General features: G+C 46.9%; 1 protein-coding gene and 1 long non-coding RNA gene across 2 annotated transcripts in view; both read left to right on the plus strand.

Annotated features, from left to right (window-relative positions):
* Positions 1–21,156, plus strand: part of LOC133393935 (protein commissureless 2 homolog) — a 54,069-nt gene that overhangs the window by 20,252 nt on the left and 12,661 nt on the right. The window lies entirely within an intron of this gene.
* Positions 176–12,079, plus strand: LOC133393936 (uncharacterized). Its single transcript, XR_009766512.1, has 2 exons — positions 176–11,676; positions 11,754–12,079. It is a non-coding gene; the product is annotated as an uncharacterized LOC133393936 (long non-coding RNA).

Genomic DNA, 21,156 nt, shown 5'->3' on the forward strand with positions numbered 1-21,156 from the left:
ACTCCGGATCACTCCGGATCACTCCGGATCACTCCGGATCACTCCGGATCAGTTTTCGTATATTCGATGTACGACTTGAAAGTCAATGAACTCATCAAGAATTGTCTAAACGATAATTCCGGAGTGATCCGGAGTGATCCGGAGTGATCCGGAGTGATCCGGAGTAATCCGGACTGATCCGGACTGATCCGGACTGATCCGGACTGATCCGGACTGATCCGGACTGATCCGGACTGATCCGGACTGATCCGGACTGATCCGGACTGATCCGGACTGATCCGGACTGATCCGGACTGATCCGGACTGATCCGGACTGATCCGGACTGATCCGGAGTCGAATTCAGTTATGATCCGGAGCCGGAGTCATATTATGCGCACCGGAGTCGGAGTTGATCCATGACTCCGCTCCGGATTACCCATCACTACGAGAATCATGAGGATGTTGGAGCGTATTGGAGTTGGAGATTGAAATTCTTCTACGCATTGGATCTTGGTCTCGTTTAGCTAGACTTTGAAAGATCTTGATGTCTTTGACTTGTTTTTAGACATTTTTATATTAACCGTACGTCTACAGGCATCTGATTTCTAAGAGCTCTACAGCTCTAATAGCTCTAACTGCTCCGTAAAAGCTTAGATATGTTTTGATTTGCTGGAACTCCTATAGAAAACGAAAATCAATCATTGTATGATGTATACAATCCCAATATGCCAGATCCCAATCCCCGTAAATCATTGTTTGATTTAAGTCTTACTAATCCGCTACATCTGGTTCCGTTGTAAGATCAAGCGCCTTTAAGCCAACCCTCATAGGTCACCTAACCTTTTGCACAATCGCTCGCCCATTTGCTTTCCGTTCGGTTCTACACGCTTCAAACGCTGTCAGTTGCACAAATGTTTGGCATGTGCATGAATGGTGTTTTCATCCGCCTCCCCTCCCCTCCCTGGTTTCTGTACCACCGCTGCATCGGTAATGAGCCGGGTGAGCTGGAAAAATGAACCCGAGACACGGGTGGGTTTCTTTTTACTTGGTTGCTCTGGTCCGAAATCCGTAGGCACTCATTAGAGCACATTGGTTTCGACGTAGAATAAAAACTAGTCAAGTGTCAAAACACACACACGCACACATACAAACCTATGGAGATGGATGTATTATTTTCTTGTCCATGATATAACGTTCTTGGTTCTTTTGTGTTCGCTGTGTGCGCGAGTGTGCGGTTTCCGCTGCAGTTTTGTCGCTTTTGCTCCTGAATGTGGGGGCGAAAGTTGAAAGAAATGCATTCAACCGGCAAGCCGGCGGCCCTGGACGATGGTGGTGAAGATTTGCAGCAAAAACCATCAAAGTGTGGTGCGCACTCAAGAAAGCGAGCCTGCAAGCCAAGAATGCTTCAGAAGACCCGGGCAGCGGAAATGGCGATGGAGAAAAAGAAAGCAGCAAAGAAAGAAGCAAAAAAAAACAAACTGAAACGAAACCCAAAGAATGAAGTGTAGCAAATGACATATGCAAAGCTGTAAAAAAAAAAGATGAGTGCATAAATGCATAACCGGAGCAGAAGGAGTCGGAAGTAAGCGACAGGGTAACAAGTGTGCATAAATGCAAGTTTGCAGGAGTAACAGAAGAACAAGAAAAAAACAAAAAAAACAAAGACAAGAAAGTATGTAAAGGGTAAACATGTAACATTGGTAGTGAGGAGAGTAGAAACAAAAAAAAACAGTTCCATGCTCCAGCAAGCGAGCGGACGAGCGAACGAAAACACACAGCAACAGAACTGTGCAAAAAAAAAAGAAACAGAAAACAGTACCATAAATCATTCAACCCCACCGGAGCGGGGGGGCCACGGACTTTTGCGTTGCGCTCAACGTCACAAATCGTTAGTGTAATGGTTGGCATTTCCAGGATCAGGCGCACGTGTGATGCATCTCAAGAAAATAGCAGGCAAAAAAGGGACAGGAGAAAACAGCAGCAAACGGTGAATGATCCATTTCGGAGTGAAATTGCTCCCGACCAGGCGCGGCACACTGGATGGACATGTTGAAGTGCGCAGTTGATGGCTTTATACGCCACCGAGCGAACGAGGTGACGCTCAGCTCGCGGATCCTGCAGCTGGAGCAAAAGTTTTTTCCTCAACCACCATCACACCGTGATGATGCACCGGTGCACATGCACATGGTATAAAAGTTGCTTGCATGTTGATCACTATGATGATGATGATGATGATGTTAGAATCTGGAAAGGTTGTTGTATCCTATCCTAACGCAATCTGAAATGTTTGTAACCTCCTTTCCCTGTGTTCCATTCCCATCCCTCCCCTCTTTTTTGGTGGCAGGCGGGGAGGGGGAATGCAAATCCGACGGTAAACATTAGTGACATTATTTGTCTAAATTTGCTACCGCCGCGAGCGTGGATGCATCGTGCTAGCGTTCATGTTTCCTTTTCTCTCTTTCTCGCTTCTGATGCAAATATGTACCATTTGATGTGCGCTTTTTGTTTTTCGGGTTTGTTGCTGCCAATTTTGCTGCCGTACGTCCAGGCACTGGGTCGCGTCCCTTTTATTCTGCTCTGCCGTACCCGGTTGATCGTGCCCGATTAAGGATTGTGTGCGTTTTTGGGATTGGGGCACAAATAGCGAACAACATGTGTTACAATACATGTGTTCCGCTAAATAATAAAAGCCATAAAAGTGAGCATGCAAGCAATGAGGGTGAGTTGGGGGTGTGTTCGGAAGGCGGGTGGATTGGCAATTTTTGTATGTTGGTTTTGTCACAAACGCACGCACGCACGTACGCACACACTTACCCAAAGGCCATCAATACCGGGTCCGGGCTGGACGTGAGCTTTTGCCTTTTGATGGGTGCGTTTGATGCACCGTGCAGAGTTGAAATGGTGATTTAATTTTTGTCATTAATTTGTGGGGGCGAGAGAAAATCAACAGTCCCTACATGTACGGGATTGCGTGACCTTTGAATTGTTTATGTTGGGTGTTTCAGAATGTTTTGTTATTAATAAAATACAAAACTGACATATCCTGACAAATCCTTTGTTTATCAAACAGTCCTCAACTGGATCAAATTATTAATACATGATTGACAGTTGCGTTTTGTTGAATTTTGAAAATTTTATACAAATTTATACAAACAATCATTTTTATTGAAATCAGTAAGGGTTTATTTGTTTTTGCTTAATAAAGCTTTAATAATTTTGCGAAATGTCATAACATCTCACTTAAAACACTTCAAAGAAACTGACCTTTAACCTTTCTTTACAAAATGCTGGTACAACGAAAGACTCATTAAACCATCCTGGTGCTTACCGTTTCAGTACACTTCAAACGAGGATTTGTTTACAATATTTGAGTTTGATTTTTTTTTTAAATGAAATGTACTCATAATATCAGTCACCAAACGTCAAACTCCATGTGAAAAAAAAAACGATGGTGCAAGAAACGTCAAATGTATATAAAAGTTATAAAATTCAATGTTTTTACCATTAATTCACTTTGAAACAATCGATTAATCATGAGTCGTATATTATTTAAACCAATAACTACAGGTTTAACAGCTGTTTATGAACAAAAATGAAGTTCGAAAATGTCACTAGACACAAGATAGCTGCACAAAACAATTGTTTACCAACTTGACTATCGCTGCAAATGTTCGAGTGCAATAGATCGACGTTCTACTATAGTTGGCATCGTTGAAAGCCATTGAGCTATATTGAGCGCAATAAGTACTATTTAATTGAGTTTTACAACCTAACTCTACGTTTTTGTCAAAAACTGATTTCTTTGTAAACAAAATATGATGAGCTTCTCAGCTAAATGCTGAACTATTTTGAAAAATAAACATACAAAAATCCTATATTAAAAAAAATCAAAATCAGTTTGAACGCTTGCGAAACTTTCTTACCAACCCAACGCAAGCACACATATCGATATCGGCTTTTAATAATCAAATTAAAATTGGGCTCCCTTTTTGTGTGGTATTCCCTTGCGGTATTGTCCCAAAAAGACACACACACACACCGCTTCATGGGAGGGACAGCGTGTGAGAACAAAATAAACATGCCAATTTTGGACATGGAATTCTGTCAACAAGCGTGCGTGCGGGTGTCGCATTTCCTCCTTTCCCGCAACATCATTCATTGCATTTGCTGTCAATGGGTTGGACGGCTGGGGTCATGGTAAGAGTGCCCGAGAGTGTCCATTTATGAAGAGTGTGAATTAAAAAAAATGGGGGAAGGAAGAAGGGCGGTCGGTCGATTTGATTGGATCAAACCAGAGGACAAAGGCGGTCCCGCGGGTTGGTCGATGAAAATGGAGCGATGACAAAATACTGTGTTGCTCACACATTGGAACCATGGTACACACAGCACAAACCAGGTGTTCCTCCAGGAATCACCCAGGTAGGTGGGTCGGAGGTCGTGCCGGAAAGGGTTCCCTGACTGACAGTAAGTGTTTTGATAAGTGAGATTAACTGCTGCTGCACGCGTGCACTGTCCGCGCGGTGGTGTGATCGTGTATTGTGTTCGCTCCGAAGGGTTGCTGTGTTATTGACATGGCACGGACGTCCTGGACATGGTGTCCAAACACCTCGGTACAGGCTGTGTACGCCCACCGTGTTCTGGGCCGGTGTTTATGTTGTGTCCCTCCGCCCGGGATTGTTTTAACGATTTTATTTGATCGGGTTTCGACAGTTATTTGATGACGCGGAACCTGATCACATCTGTCCCACATTTGGCACCGAGGGCCGAATGTGTGTGTGTCCCTCTTGTTTACAAGCTGTCGTCGCTTGGTTCGTCAACTCTTCATTTATATTTAAAATCCATCAAAGCTGTTACCCCTTTTTATGTACGACCGGGCAATCGAGTACGAGCTTTGGGAGAGTTTTATTGCTGAATTTAGCTGTAAGCTGTGAGTTATGTTAGGCTCACTTCAGGATTTAGGACGTCCCTTGGATCGCGGCGAATGACGAAATCCAGCGCACATGGTTCGGGTCAGTATTGGTGGAGGATTTATTCGTATTTTCCCATAAATCCGCAGCACCAAAGCCATAACGCTTTGCTGCTAATCGTTTTTTGATTGTGCAACACCTGTAGCATAGCTACCGCTGCCATTGCCTTTTACGGTATTTTTTTCTGTTTTGATACAAAAAAGGAGTAGATTGTGGCACAGAAAACAACCAGAGCATACCTTCAATGTTTGGTGAGGTGTGATTCAATTACGATTGCCATTATTTGTGCTGAAAAACATCAAAACGGAAAGGGGTGTATGTAAAAAATAACCAGCTCCACCTAGCATATTACCCTCCACTTTAGTGTAATTCAATATCCTGGAACCCACCAAACAGCGACTTCATTAATTGGGTCAACAGGGGGGTGAGTGTGGGGATAAAACAGTGGAGTGTAATTAAAAAAAGGGCTCATCGAACCGACTTTCCCGTCGATGGTGCTCCGTTGTGACGACCATGGTGACATAACGCGCGCAGAAATTTGATGCCCCAGTGGACAACAGGGGGCGTGGTAATTGGAAAACCATCAAACGCGATCGTGAACCGCGGACACACGTTTGTCTTCATTAATTCAAGCGTCCATCTCTTCCAAACCTCCCTCGGTACCACCACCACCACCGGGAACAACCGGAACCATTTAAGCGAATGATATTCAAATGAGATCATCCGTATTTATGTGACACTGTGTGCCGCCGCACATGTGATTTCGAGCGATGGAAATGTTCTCGTTGCAAAAGGAAAAAAAAAAGAAAGGACATTCCATCTGCTACGTTAATTTACTCATCCCCTCCGCTCCGCAAGCGTCTCCCAAAATCACCGATTTATGGAATCGGAAAATTCCTGCTGCTGCTGCTGCTCCAATTGCCATCATTGGTTTCGGGGTCCGGGTGCTTCCACTTCTCTTTCGAACCGGTGTGCACTTAAATCCGACCGAAATTCCAACCCGTTGCGGTCAAACCGGCGCGATGTACAGCATAGGATGGGATGGATGGGCTATAAATTTCCCAACCTTAAAATTGGGTAGGTTTGGAGCGTTTTGGAGCGTCCCCAAAGGGGTAGAATAAACAAAATAAAAACCGTTGAGAGAGTATTCGGTAATGCAAAATGGAGCTTGCAGCCTTCCCGACACTTCCTACACAGCCTTTGGGGGAGCGGGAAAATTCCATCTTCACACGTGACGGGTGCGCGGGAAGCAACACATGGGAAAGGGAACACACTCGACGGTGTATGTACACGTTGCTGTGCTGCCCTTTTTGTGCCCTTTGCTGCCTTTACCAGTTGGCGAGCAGGCCGGGGTTATATGAAGTTGGAAAAGAATTTTCTTTCCCCCAAACCAAATTTTCCCATTTTTCGGTGGGCCCCCGGTGGGCCTGGTAGTGGCGGCTGTAAGGTAATGCATACTCCACCAACACCTAATCCTATCGGTGCTGAGCCCATGAGTGTTGTGTTGTGCGTGTGTGCAAGCTCGTGGAAAATCCGTTCGCAAGCAAATGCCTACCTTAATCGGAATAGAGGATCACGCGTACTCCTCACAGCCTCCGGTGTGTAAAGGTTAATGGGTGGCGGCTGTGGGCTGTGGGCTGTGGAAATGCAGACACCCACACTCCTCCATTACGCGCTCTCTCTCTCCACCTTTTCCGTTGTTCGGTTTTTGGTGACAGTTTTAAAGCCGCTTGGAAAGTACAATTTGTACCAGGCGGCATGCTCCTTTTGTTTTTCTTTCCCAGTTGGCTAGAATTTCCCTTGTTCGTAGAATGTAATGTCTTCTTTCACCTCTTCGGATGCCCCTTTTCCTCCCCCCCTTCACGAAGAAAGCACGTGAGCACGTGTAGAAAATTTGGAAAGTAACAGAGAGCAGCAGCAGAAAGAGGAAGAGAAAAACAGAACTGCTACTTAGAACAAAAAAAAGGGAAAAGGGGTACAGTTTTCCAAGAGGATGGAGTGGAGAAATGAAGATCACCGCCAGTAAGTTGGTCTGGTTTGGAATTTCGGTACTAACGCGCTTTGAAGTTGCGCCCGCCCGCCAAGAGAGAGAGAGACATTTTGTTATTGTGTTCTTTGTTGTGCCTGTCTGCCTTTTTTCCCTCTTACGTTATTACATCCTTTTTCCCCCCAGCGTTCTACCATGTGCGGTCGTGGTAGTTCGGTCTAATTTGATTACCTTAAACCGGAAGGCTGGAAGTAAAAAGTGTAAGCGATGATGCTGGCTGATACTGTTATGGTAAAGGCGCCTATGCCCTTTGCTACTTGTTGTACTTGCGAGCGGTCCTTTTTGTTCTAGTAGAAGAGAGGCATCTTCTGCCATTATCAAAACCGTCATATTTTGCGGAACGCCACCCTATCCCTTGCGGGCGACATTCTCGGAGTACGGCAGCGCAACAGTGGCGCAACAGGGAAATTGGATTACATCGCACGCAGCGGCAGTGCGGCCGTTGGTTTTTGCGGACCCGTGTGTCTCCAGTTAGTCATCTTCCGGCGACCTCCCTTCGACCGGATCACTTTGACATTGGGCGGCCTATATATATACGATAAGGAATGAGCGAAATTGGAAAATGAGATTAGAAGAGCTGCCAGAACCCCAACCCCCATCCATTACCATCGGGCCTGGGAATCATGGTGAAATAGTGATTAGAAAGAGATCTCCTTGAACTTGAACGAGAGAGAAAAAAAAAACACTCTCTGGAAGGTCTTTCCCGATAAGCGAAACCGGAATGGGTCGGTTCGTTCAAGGACCTGTTCAAGAACTTCTGGAAGCTACCAAAGCGTTATATTTAGTTGGCATTTGTTTCTCGAATGCCCACACAAAAAACCTCTTCGATTGATAATGAGACGTTCGGGAGCTTCGCGATTGCCAAAAAAACAGTACCCCACAAGCATGCAGGTGATAACAAACGGGCAGCACATGCTGTTTGTTTGGAAACCACATGCCAGAACGGGCATTCCTCATTCTTCATTCTTCAGAGTAAGGCGCAATTAAGGGGACATTGTTTCTGACATGTTTCTATTTCGGTTCTTTACAACACGGAACCGGTCAAGCTGAGGCCCGTTTTACCGCAAGTACCTTAAAAACTGTTTAGCCAATTCCACCAACCGTAAGTGCTCCGGGTTCCTGCCCATCCCGTTTGCCATCTGCTTAACGTCATCTGTCTGAAAGGAGGAACCGTAACCGCATTTACATACATACCCGAGAACAGACAGGCCGGCTTCTTGTTGAGTCTTTATTTTTTGTGGTAACCAACAGCACGTGGCACCATCGTTACTTTCCAAAGTCTGGAGAAAAGCGAAACATTTTAACGAAATTAAACATATCCTTCACGGAAATTGAGCTCAAGACGCGGCCCAAGAGTGGTCCCGCTTGGTGTTGATCCTTCCGGCAGCCGTTGCCTGCGGGGACTAGTGCCCGACACTGAAGGAACTACTCCTCCCGTAACTTCTCCTACTAACACGCTGCCACCTTGCAAACCTCTCCCCATGAGAGGAAAGAGTAATAAGCCGAAAAGCCGAAAAAAAACCAGAAGCAATTTGTGACTAAGTAATTTGGCTTCCATATTTTACAACTTGTCGGGGAGTTGAGGGTTTTTTGTCGGGGTTTTTTTTCCTTCTGTGCCTTCGTCCCTTACATTTAGTACGTGTGTAAGGTATGTGGTTTGGCTTCAGGTTCACTGTCTAACTGCACTCAGTCCTCAGTAGTGTGGATAAATATTTAGAGTATAGAGAGAATGGAGAGGAAGAGAAAGGAAAAACTCCATACTGCACCAAGCTACATCTGACGCGCCCGGCCAGCCCTAATCTCCTCGTACGCGCTGAGTACCCTTTTATGCGTGTTTTTCGGGAAAATAAAATCCCTGGCTGCCTCTTCTGCTAGATTCTGTCGCAACCAGCGTGTACGCGAGGGTTTCGGGAGAGGGCGTCTTCGTCATCATAAGTGTTTTTACGGCAGCCCTTCCTCTTCCCTTACCATAACGGTTGACGGTGCTGCTTTAACTAGCATTGAACTACTTCTACAGCAATTTAACACGGCTCTGGCGGTGTTTCCGCGCGCGTGTGTGTGTGTGGTTGGATAAGGTAAATAAAGAAAGGATTTCTATTCCACCAGCAACCCAGCTGGATAGTGCCAGATGCCCTGCCCGGAGGACCGGGCGGCGTGCTCTTGCATAATCGTGCAGCTTATCACCTGAGCCATGCACACCCGCGTCGCCGTTTTCCCCATGAACCGGTCGCGCATCGGGAAGGAATATATAGAATATAAATGAGACACGCGAACTGGTGGGGTTCCACGCTCCCGAGTCTACCAACAGCAGCACGGTGTAGACCGGCCTGGGTTGGAGAACTTTGAACCAAAAACTTTTCGCTTTTCGGGATGTTCTAGTGTTGACTTATCGCTTAGATGTACCACCTCTTCCATCGCTGTTTCCTGCTGACGTGTCGGCGGCTGATGTTGTACACGTGTAGAATTAAGGTCTAAGTAGCAGCAGCAAGGCGCACCGAACCCTTCCGGCAGCGTCGGTGGACAGATTTGTGTTGACAGCTTTACATCTCATCAAAAACCCTGTCCCTGCTCCCTTGCCAGTAGCTTCCCCCAGTAAATAGATTTAACCACCCACCTCCAGGTAATCGATGTGTGAAATGCAAATGAGCAGCAACAACCATCGACCGGGCGCGCGCTGGTAAACTTCCACGGTTGTTTACCCCGAACGGTGTTGGACGGGGAAGTAAAGAGAAAATATTTTGCACAGCTCTAACCGATATTCGTGTGTTTCGTGCTGGCGTCTTATACAGTACAGTATCACATTTAATTACAGCTAGTACACGGGTCGCTCATTGCCTCCGTGGTTTCCGCGTCCGGCTCACTGGACACTGGACGTCCTTCGAACGCCGCAGCTCGCTAATCGGTGCATTTGAGGGCCGCCCAGAGCGACATTACGCGCTAACGGCTCGGGAGGTACCGTTGATTTGTCACAGTTGCTTTTTAATAACGTTCGACAGGCGGGCACATCCATCACGTGAGCTGTTCTAGGTAAAAGTGGGGGAGAGAAAATGACGCCTTCTTGCGAATGCGGTTTACTGTACAGTTGTAGGAGATATTAAAGCACACACTCCGCTTAGAGATGCGTCAATACTCGCTACCTATTGATGATTTATCGATAAGAACGGGGCCCACAAAACGCCTCTTCTGCAGCGGTGTATTTACATACGCGTGGTGGGCTGTGCTACCGGAGGCTCTAAAATATGGCCATGCCAAACAATGCTCTCCTCTCCCTTCCATCTTGTTGCGCTCCTACGCTTCCTACGGTCATACCTTATCGATCATAATTTATCACAATTGAGGCTTATCCGGTTCGAAGGACCAAAAAAGTGGTTCGGTTTCGGGGCTTTCCTGGAAACGGTCTTACAGGCAATGGAAACCACAGCTTAGCAAACAGTTTAGATAATTGTTGCTTCCAGACAATTGTGCTTGCTCGGTGCAAACACTGAGCTCTCCCATCACGGGTTTGGCAGTGAACACGGAGTTTGTGGATTTATGGAACATCTCCATTCCGCTTCCAGGTGGTGCAATATGTTACGGTCCATTGGTTCGATTGATTCCACGTTACGGCATTTTCGTACCACTAGATTCCGGGAACCACAGTTCGAACGCATGATTTATTCAACCGGATTTCAGGGCCGGGCTTAATGCGTTGCATCCCTGCGTTCCGCTCAATCACCTGTCGGCGTTCTCCGAAAACAAAACCGCGCTGGTTATGCGGGCATTTCTGATACGCTTTAATATGCACACAGGATTACACACACAGCTCGCCGCAGTGTGGGCAAGAATTACAAATCACCCATACAGAAAAGAAATAACGCTTATCCTTTATGCAGCAATTCCGGTACGCATTGCATTGCGATCTTAATCCTTGGCGATGGCGTTGGACGTAATTAAAAATCACCACACCACGGGCCGAGATGTTGAGAGGGAACGTGTACGTCTTCTGGGTAAAACGCTGCACCATCTGGCCGAAGCGATGGCGATGGGGATGATTGCATTAAACGGAAAACCACAGCCGCAAATCGCTCCGTGGTGTACCATCTGTGACCGTTCGCGCAACAGCCACGCGCAAATGTGCACACTTAAAAATATTTCACGACCTCGGTTAAAAAAACTGCCGAAATTCGTCGGCTCTTTCGATTCTTGCTGATATGTCAGTTAAAAATTTCCCATTGCCGATAATCAATACCATTTAAAACTGAAATATCAGTTAAACAAATATTTTAACCGAAACTCGGCAACACAACATGCCGATTACGTACGTTAACACTGCTGTCACCGAGGTCATCCGTCAAAATAACCGAAATTTCGGCTATGCTATTTGAGTTAGCCGAGGCTCGGTTTTCTATCTGTCATTCATCATTTTGTCGAAGCAGAATCCTTCCGGAGTGATTTTGTGTTATAAAATTAATAGTGTGAAAAATAAACGAACATATGACACCCAGCGTGAAGAAACCGATCATCAGTAGCGTACGATGGGACACGGGTGGCCTAGGAAGCTCTGTCAACGCACGTAGCCAGTGCACATAAGATCGTCGCTCGAAGCAGTCCTTATCCAAGGATTACCGGATGCTAGTCCGATTGGACCAACCTTTGCCGGCCCGTTCGGACTTCCAGGTTTCATTTCCAGTTACCTTCACGAGGTAAATATCCAAATACTCGACCACGTGACTTCCAATCAAGGTTCACTCAGGCTTGTTTCACTCTGCCCGCTTTACAGAACCGTGTCTGTACCGGTGCCCGCTCTATGCCCGGCCCATCTTCCTGCACCTTTAATACATCCAGACGCTGTACACCATCTGGTGTTGTACCGGCGGCCGTCCCTGCGCTTCCCATCCCACCACAACTCTCATTATTTGGGGGTGGGGAGGTGACTTCCTGCCGTCCAACTACAGATAAGATGGTGGTATCATGCTGCAGAAAATGTACATCGGCAATCAGCATCGGCTCTGGCTATTATGGCTGTGGCTCAATAAATAATTGTGTTTGTTTTTATAACTCAAACTAACTTTTTACGCAAATAAAACCACTAAAATTAAAAAAAGATTGTTTTTATAATTAGCTGAAATCTCGGATTGCTCTAACCGAAAATCTCGGTTAAACGTAAACGTCAAAACAAAATGTCAATTGCATTTTTAACCGAGATTTCGGCAACAGAAATTTAACCGAGATCTTTGCCGAGATCTCAGTTGTGCAGATCTCGGCAAACATTAACCGAGATTCGGCAAAAAATTTTAAGTGTGTGAGTCATGCCATTTCGTTGCTGTGGCTTTTGCGGTGTTCTTCGCGCGCCCACTCTCCTTTGCGGTCCATCTCAATTCCCTGCCGCTTGTTCCAAGGGGGCTTTCGGGGTGGTGGATAGGTAATGGTGAGTGTCGTCATCAGTTTCGGGTGTACAAGGAACCTTCAAAACTCTCCTCCCAGACTCGAGAAACGGGAAGAAATGTAATAAAAATAAAATTATGACCATCCATCTTTACCGATACACACAGACACAGTAGCAGTAGTACACAGACCGCAAGAAGAAGCAATGGGAAGCAAGCAATGGTTTCCCCCTTTTTTCCGAGTCTTCCCAGACGAATGCTTGTTTTGTTTACCGCCTTTACGGCCTCTTTCGGCCGCCTTTACAGAAGCAATCAAAAACTTTGTTGCTTTTCCTTGCCCAACGTGCCAAGAGTCATGTTTGTCCTAAATCGGGGTTGGATGCTGCTTCTGTACGCGAGTGTGTGCGTGTGCGTGTCAGCAAGTAATTTCTTTGACCCATGAAATAGCAAATGTTCCTTCCCCTGTAGCACAGTAAATCTGAAGGCTTGCGAAAAAGATGAGGGGGAAGGAGGTTTTGCCATCTCCTATGTGAGATTGAGATTCTCCCAAGGAGAGTGCACGAGTACCTAGGGGAATTTTCTTCCCCGGGCAGGGCCCGGCTGCGACAAATCGGAAAACAAAAAGCCAGCCTGACCAAGGACAATCGCTGGAAGTGGTGTTTGTTCCCCGCGGAGGTCGGAGGAAAGAGAGCCTCCTTGCTTTATTTTCCCTTTTGGAGAGGGATAAATGCTGTTGATTCATTCCCATTATTGGAGGGAGGATTGCTTTGCATTAGCACAATGCCTTGAAGGGGCGACACTTTGCCGAAAAGAAAGGTGCGATGATGAGATTTCGAGGAGGCAATCGATGAGGCGTTGCTTGAATAATGCATTGGGCTCGATCGATTGATTAGGGGGAAGAGCAATAGCGGAGGAACGAGAGGCACAAAATTCACTCACACGTGGACACATGAACGCAGAACCACACGACGCTCCCATCGATCAGGACGCTTCGGTTCGTTGGTTGATGCAATTAAAATCTTCAACAAAACTCGTAATTAATCTCCCCTTTTGTTTCTTCATCATCACACACTTCATCATGCTGCTGCTGCTGCTGTTGGCTGTGCCTGTCCACTGGGATATGCTCTGGGCATCATCGTGTGGAAAAGCCTTGGCCTCAGGTTCCAATTTAATATCCACGTATGGGATGATGGTTGGTGCTTCCGGTCGTAAGGCGCACATCATGAGGGTTTTGCTTTCGACAAACAACGATAAAGTTTTAAAGCGCCGTTACTCTTAAGACCAAGAACTAAAACCAACAACCACAGCACTCTCCGTGCGAAAGCGCAAGATGCCCACAGTCGACCAAACGAAGGCTCTAGACACGAGGGAAATTCGATCCACTGCCAGCATACTGCTGGCGGATGGTTTGATGCGCGAAGCTCCCGGAACGATACCCCATCGGGGTATCATATTTTAATTTTCAACCGGGTGTAGCTACCGGGGGCTACAACTTCCAAAGTGAAACGATGTAGGCCACGGTATGCCAGGGTAATGCCACATGCGTGCTATCTCACGGTACCCAAAATCTCTTGTGGAAGTGTAGAACAACACAAAAAACTACCGAGAGGGACCACCGTAAAGATGCTCGAACATCACTAGTTTACGATCGTGGCTCCGGTAGCACACATATGCCGTTTTCAGTTTAGGTTTTTTCTTTATTGATTTGGGCTGTGGGCAACTTCTGGTGCACCTAGGACATTATAAAGCCGCAGGGTGTTATGTTCACCGATTTTTTGGAGAACACTGCAGTGCCGTTCCCCCAATGCCGAGATCTACCGGGATTGATCAACTGGAATTCGTGGAATTCTCCCTCGGGCATTCGTCCAATTCACCGCAAACACACTAAATTAACCACATGGAAACACTAATTCCACGCACGGAGCCGAAGGGAGACACCGGAGCAATGATTTATAATTAGAAGTATGTCAACACAATCAAATTATGTAGATTGGGATTTTATGAGAGTTTGATTGCTATCGGCAGAGGAGTGAGTGTGCTGTGGTATAGGCTCCTAGTAAAGCGGTAGCGATCGTTATCATTACTTCCACTGCCTGCAGGTAGTTCCAGATGTATAGTTCAACCCTGAAACCCAAAAACCACGTCCACTGAGAGAGCGTGTGGACGTGCCCCAATCCCCGAAGTCAACAAGCTGTCGTTTTGTCGATTGGACGGCCACTAAAGTGGGATGGATGGTTACACGCAAGCTTACACAGAATCACAGAATATTCTGTCTGTCCAATTGCTGCTGCGTCCATGGGTGTGTGACCAACCCCAAAAACACGTCCATTGTTGCGGTTTGAATTGTGTGGTTTGCTCCCCGAAGTCACACACTCACACACACAGTGAACATCCTAAGCATTCTGACCGTGTACGTGCTGGTTCCGGTTCCGATGCTTTTTGATGTTTGATTTATTGGTTGGCGTTCCAAGTTTGCTGGGTTACCGTTTTGGCTACCGGCCAACCAACAGGGCCACCCTCCCTGTGTGGGGATTGAGATAATGATGACTTTAAATTATTGCCGACAGTTATAACCGTGTGGTGTGGTGGCGTTTGGTCCGTTGCTATATGCTACCGATGCTACACCACTATACGCGTCAGCTGCAGTTAGCTGCATCATAGCGAGATGTAATTAACTTTGTTGTGGGATTTTGCGGAACTCGATGACCCCCGATCGCCGTTTTTAGGGCGGTAGAGGGTGGCGGAGACGAAGCAAGAGATGTACAGTTGAAAGGATGTTTGGTACAATTATGAGGCTCGGTCGGTAAATTATGATGCTGTAAATTTTGTGCCATCACGGCAGAGCGGCGGTACACAATGGAACACAATGCAGGCCGCCGGCCGGTGTGGAGATTAGATTTACAGATTGGAAATAAATTGTATTCAACCCCCATCGCTTTGGTTCGGATGTACAACCCCGGAAGGGTTTAGTTGCAAGTTTAATATTAAAATCTAGTGGTGGAGTTTTGGGAACATGATCTTCCAATAAACAAAACACGAGAATAGCACGATCCAACCGCTGTAAACAAACAAGTGTAACAGCATCATCGTCTGGAAAGTTTGGTCCTTCGAACCGGAAAAATATCAATATTTTACTTACTTCGCACCCACTTCAGAAGACTTAAACCAAACCAAACCAAGGCTTCCCTGCGTGCGCCCTCAACCGCTCTGGCGTTGAGTGCAATTTTCGTCTGTGGAAGAAGTGGTGTGTATCTCATGGATCGATTTTCCTCCAGATCTATCGCTCGCTACGAAGAAGCTGTGTTTGTTTACAGCCTGTCTGGTGTCGCGTCTGAAGCCACCGTTTTCTCACCTTCTCGAATTTCATCCCGTCGCGACAGTGAGTTGCTGCTTAGACTCACACACACTAGGAGTTCCATTTAACTTGCCCCTGGAGGTTTGAGGTTTGATGTTTTCTCATCCCAGACACAAATCCTTTTTCTTCCGAAACGAAACGAAACGCGGAGGAGAGGCTTGCGTGTCTGCGAAAGTTTTCTGCCCATCTCGGGACACTGTTTTGGGGGGGTGAAACACGGGTGCGGTGACACATTTCCAAACAGCGTCGAAGTCGAAGTCACATGATGGGAAGGAGAGTCCAGTTGCTTGCGCGGGCCCGCCGTGGAAAAACAAATCTGAAACTAAAGTCGTTTCAGTTGTCGTTTCGGTCGGAGACGTTTGGAGCGGGCGATGCATTGGCGTTGCGTATTTCCCAAGGCTATTGTGTTGCTCGCTTTGCTTCGGTCGAGCAGGGAAATGGAACCCTCTTACCATCCATCCTTGGCAGGCGGATGGATCGCCAAAGGCTACGGGCGAAAGCATGGCCTTGATCATTAGTGCGATAGTTCACGTTTTCGGTTTCAGCGAAACGTGAACCGTGTGACCGTGACCAACCTCTGTCAGAGGCTGGCTGTGTCAGCTCCTCCACTCGCTCCGGGTTGTGCTCACTGGACGACTCGGTCCAGACTGGGGACGGTCCAACACTTCTGGACGCACAAACCAAAGCGAAGGGAAACGTCGAAATAAATCATACCATTTCGGTGCTACGTGCTCACGTGCTCGCAGCAGAATGGAAGGCCCAGAAAGGATGAACGCGCGCAGACAGATTAAATTAAAATAAAAATTAAATCCATCATAAAACGCAGCAAACGTGACCGTGGGCAGCGACGAAACACGCGCCACCGGAAAACGCCTTCGTTTTGCCTCTGCCAGATTAGCCCCAGTAATAACAATATTGGCTGACGCAGGAGAAATTAAACACGAGAGAGAGAGAGAGAGAGAGAGAGAGGGAGGGAGAGGAGTAAACCAGCGGGTAAGGGCAGTCAAGAATTGTAAGGAAAAATTATTTATTACACTTGATGTGACATGAATGTCAAGCAGCGGAAGAGGCAGCAGCAGGTCTCCGAAGTCTGCTAGCAGGAGTACAAAGAGAGCGAGAGAGAGAAGAAAGGACACTTTTATTATTATTCATCGGAAGGATCCAACAGCACAACACGAAAAGCAATGTAAAACTCCGGTAATGTCAGGACGGATGGAATAACAAAGTAGTCCCCCGGAACAAGAACAGAAGAGAACAACAACAAGAGAAGGAGGTAATAAAACCAAAAAATCTCCCCAGAGTTTAGGCACACACCGAAGCGGGGAAGTTCGGCTGGAGTGACCCGACGAGACCGAAGGTTAGGACAGGCCAGCATGAAACGCGGTTAAGAAGCAGCTACTTATTATTATAACGAAAGCTTCCTCACACTTTTGATGTTATCGCCCACTTGTTTCTCGACAAGCTCGGACAACCTCCTGCTACCCGCCAACCCCGTCAAGGGACAACAAGGCAAAAAGGGGTTGAATTAGTACGCAAAACGGGAAATATTTATCATACCTTTTGCTGGAGAACGACTGCAGAAACGACGACGGCCTGCTGGTGCGGGCAGTATACCATCCGGATATAGCTCGATAATATCCATTAATGGAACGCTTGCTCTTCCAAGGGGGAAGGGGGGCCTCCTCGGGAGGCGTTTCCTTCCGGCTTTGGTGCGGAAGGATTTTTCAAACAGTGACCTGGAACTCCAACTGCTGGCAATGTATTCCATTTCTCGTTTGATGGTATGATAAATGAATTCCAGGTCGCCGTGAAATTAAAAACGAAAATACTGACTGACAGTCAGGCTCATTACGCGGCGCCGGTGGGTTCTGGGCACGCGTCACCCTCTCGCCGGGAGTTTTCGGCATAAATATTCATGACCACACTCTTTCCGTGTTCCCCCACTCTGGCTTCGCTTATTGTCTTCCCGGAGCTTTCCACGGTCAAGGATGCTCCAGCTTCCGTTGCTTCGACATCTTCTGAAAATCATTTTCCATTTCCCCCTTTTTGTGTGACTCCCTTCCATTCCGGGCGGTTATGCTACTTATCCCTAGTAGGAAGTGGTCCCCTCCGCAAAATATTCACCGAAATATCCCCGAGTTTCCAACGACCAACAAAAAAATCCCCCAGCTAGTAGACAAATGTTTTACCTCACTCTCTCCTTCTTTCCTATCTCCCTTGTCTTTGTGCCCTAGTGCGCCATCAACTTTCGCGCCGAAAAACGCTGTGTGACGTTTTTGGGGTGTCGCTCTGCGTGTGCAAGATGGCGTGAAAAACAAAAACCTCATTGTGCGGGCATTTTCCGCCCGTTCCCCGGTAATCCCTACGGAATGGGGTGATTGCTGCTGCTGCTGCTGCCCGAGCAGGTGGAGGAAGACATTGAAGCGCAACCCTCACAAGGAACCTGTTGTGCAGTAGCCGACATCTTGGCTTGGCATCCGGATCCAAAACCTGTTACCCTCTGTGTGCGCTACCACCGGCGGGGGTAACTTATGGCAACCGAGGGGGATAAATAAAGGTTGCCGTAGGTATCCTTATTTCCCCTACACGATGCACAGTAGGCCTTGCCGGCGCCTGCTGTACAAATCAGCAGCAAAGTCTAAAGTCGAATGAAATTTATTTAATTCCAACGCCCAAAAGTTGATGCCCTCTGCCGTTGTCTCTGCGCGTCTGTCTGTCTGTTGGAGGAGGAAGGAATGGGTACCCAATTTTCACCGAGTTGTAGGGAGAGAGTGCCATATCTTTTCGGCGCGGCACAAGCTCGCAATACCTTAAGCCAGCCGCCACCGGTTAAGCTGGCGGCACAAATCTTTTGCACTCGCGTTGAGTAATCTCACCTGTTTTTTTGTTGTTGTTGCGTCATCTGTAATCAGAAGCTTCGGTGCTCGCACAGCGCAACAAAGATGTCAGCCGACGGGAAAACTTTTTCGGTAGGTTAAGGCTAGCAGCAACAACAACAGCGGCGGCGAAACCCTACAGCAGACTTGGCCTTCTTTGTCGGAAACTTCGGTTCCTGCTTCGGTGGTCCAGTTTACATACCCCGGCTACTGAGGATGCTGGAAAGTTATGCTGTAGATGATGCTTGTGATGATGCTGGGAAGAATAAGAAGGGGAAAACAATAGCCACGTGGACAAACGCGCGAGCTTTTTTCTTTTTTTTTTTTGCTATTCCTTTTCCCCCCACCGATGTTGGTGGAGTTTTGCTCGGTGCTATAAATATCGCTACATAATGGAGGACGATCATCAGCAGTGAAATTTTATGGCAAGTTCATAAAAAACGGCAAAGAAACAAGCAGTCGGCAACTGGCGACAGCAATCAGCAACAAAGAAACTTTAAGGAGGTAGGGTGAAAACAGAGGAAAAGGAAAGCGAGTAGCTGAAAAGCACCGCGTTGTTGGTGCCTTCTGTTTTTTGGGATGCTTGTGCCACTTGCGACGTCCCGCGGGGAGTCCTTTTTGTTACTGTTGTTGTTGCCAATGAAGCAATGGAGCCCGACTTTCCGCACAAAATTAAATACAAGACGAGAGTTGTGTTTTGCGGTGGTGTGCTGCTGGTAGATTTCCTTTTTTTTTGTTGCAACCACTGCTTTTTCTTCATTTCATCTCTAGTTCTCTAGCAGCGCTTTGTGTTTTGTTTGGAGAAATTGAAAACAGAGAGAAGTTTAAAAACTGTGCGAAGAAGTGGGGAAAAAATGTTTTTTTGTTTTTTTTCTGTTTTGGTTGCGGTTTGGCGGTTTTCCATGATGGAATTAGTTGTTGAGTTAGGTTATTTCACGGTCCCTGCGAGCAGAGTACAGTGCGGCGCAAAGCAAACGCAACAAGTGTTTCGTACGCAGGAAAAGTTTCATTTAAACTTGCTTCTACTGTTATAAAGACTTTTTTTAATTTATATCTTTTAATTAATAACATTCTTTTTTATAATTAATTCTCGGCAATAATTTTGCACCACACTGTAACCATTTCGTACTCTACAGCCCCTCCCGGAAGTGTATTTTGAAAACCGAATGCGTCCTTTGGTGGCTTCATTTTTTTGCTTCCAATTTTCCTCCGCATCGCGTGCGCAAAGCATACGTCCGGGGAAATAATCGGAAAGCGTGTCATAAACCAATGGGCTGTAATTTATTTACCTCCTACGCGGTTGCGGGCTTAACATCCCATCGCCCTGCCCCCATCGATGTCCATCCGTTGGTTCCGTTTTTAATTTCGATGAATGGTGCAAAAATTAATCCGCAGCTAATCTAAACCGAAGTAAGGCAAAGGAAAAATTGGGGGAAAACCATCGCCGAATGCAATGCTCGAATTGGACGAAATTGTATTTCCCGCACACACACGCACACGCACAGAAGTATGCAGGAAGGAAGAAAATTTATTCGAAGAAATGAAATTATTGCTTCCGCGTGTTCGTTTCTCCCACTGCAGCGAAAAGCCCCTTTTGCGGCAAAGATTCGCGTAGCGATTCCAAATTACTCATTATCTATTTCTAATGCGAAGGATTTCAGGGAGGAGTGTGGGGGAAGAGGGGAGGGCGGGGATAAGAGTGGTGCATTGTAATTAGAAGTGTTGAAAAGAGGGGCGCACACACAGATTCAACTACCACTGGGTTGCTCGCAGGCGCACAAGTTCGAAAAAAGGGCCTCCCGGCCCCTACAGGCTGCAGCAGAATATTGAACAATAGAGCGACACCAATCTAGCTAGCATCATGCTTATGCTTCTTGCCATTGCAATCAACCGTACACACGGTTTTTTCTCTCCCCTTGTTACGTGGTACAATTTCAAGGATAAATAACGATCCGATCCCCGGGCAGGGAGACTTGTACGAATAATAAGAAAACATTCTACGTGACCGAACGGTGTCGGTGCAGATTTACACACAGAGTGCACACGAGAGGTGCAAGGCAAAGTAGAAAAAGGATCTCGTTCGGACTGGGAAATTCCCCTTTTTCCGCTGTGTGTTCCACTTGCGCTGGCAACTCGCCGCTTCGTCCTTACGGGGGGGATTGCTAGAAATGAGGAAATTGTTTTATTTTCCATCATCACGTACATCACCATCATCGTCATCCCAGCTCGACAATCCCACTCGAGCTTTTCCTGCTCCTCCTGCGTGACGCCCAAGGGCGTCACCGTTCTCCAATTGCCACCGTACCGGAACTACAACTCTTCCGGTTAATTACTCGCCCTTTCGGCTCGCTCTCCACGAAGCCACGTAAAGCGTTTTTGTGGCTGCTTTTCTTCCATTTTTGCCGTCGTTCGAAGGTAAGGGAAAATGTATTTATACACACACACACTACGGCACCCGTGTGCGGGCGTGTGTGTGTGTGTGTGAGTAAGGCACTTCCGGAGTTTGGAGCGTTTATGTCGGGTGGCCTCGGCCTTGGGTGTCATATTCCAGTCGCACAATGTTGGGGC

Source organism: Anopheles gambiae, chromosome 3 (assembly GCF_943734735.2).
Source record: "Anopheles gambiae chromosome 3, idAnoGambNW_F1_1, whole genome shotgun sequence".
In the NCBI taxonomy this organism is placed as follows: domain Eukaryota; kingdom Metazoa; phylum Arthropoda; class Insecta; order Diptera; family Culicidae; genus Anopheles; species Anopheles gambiae.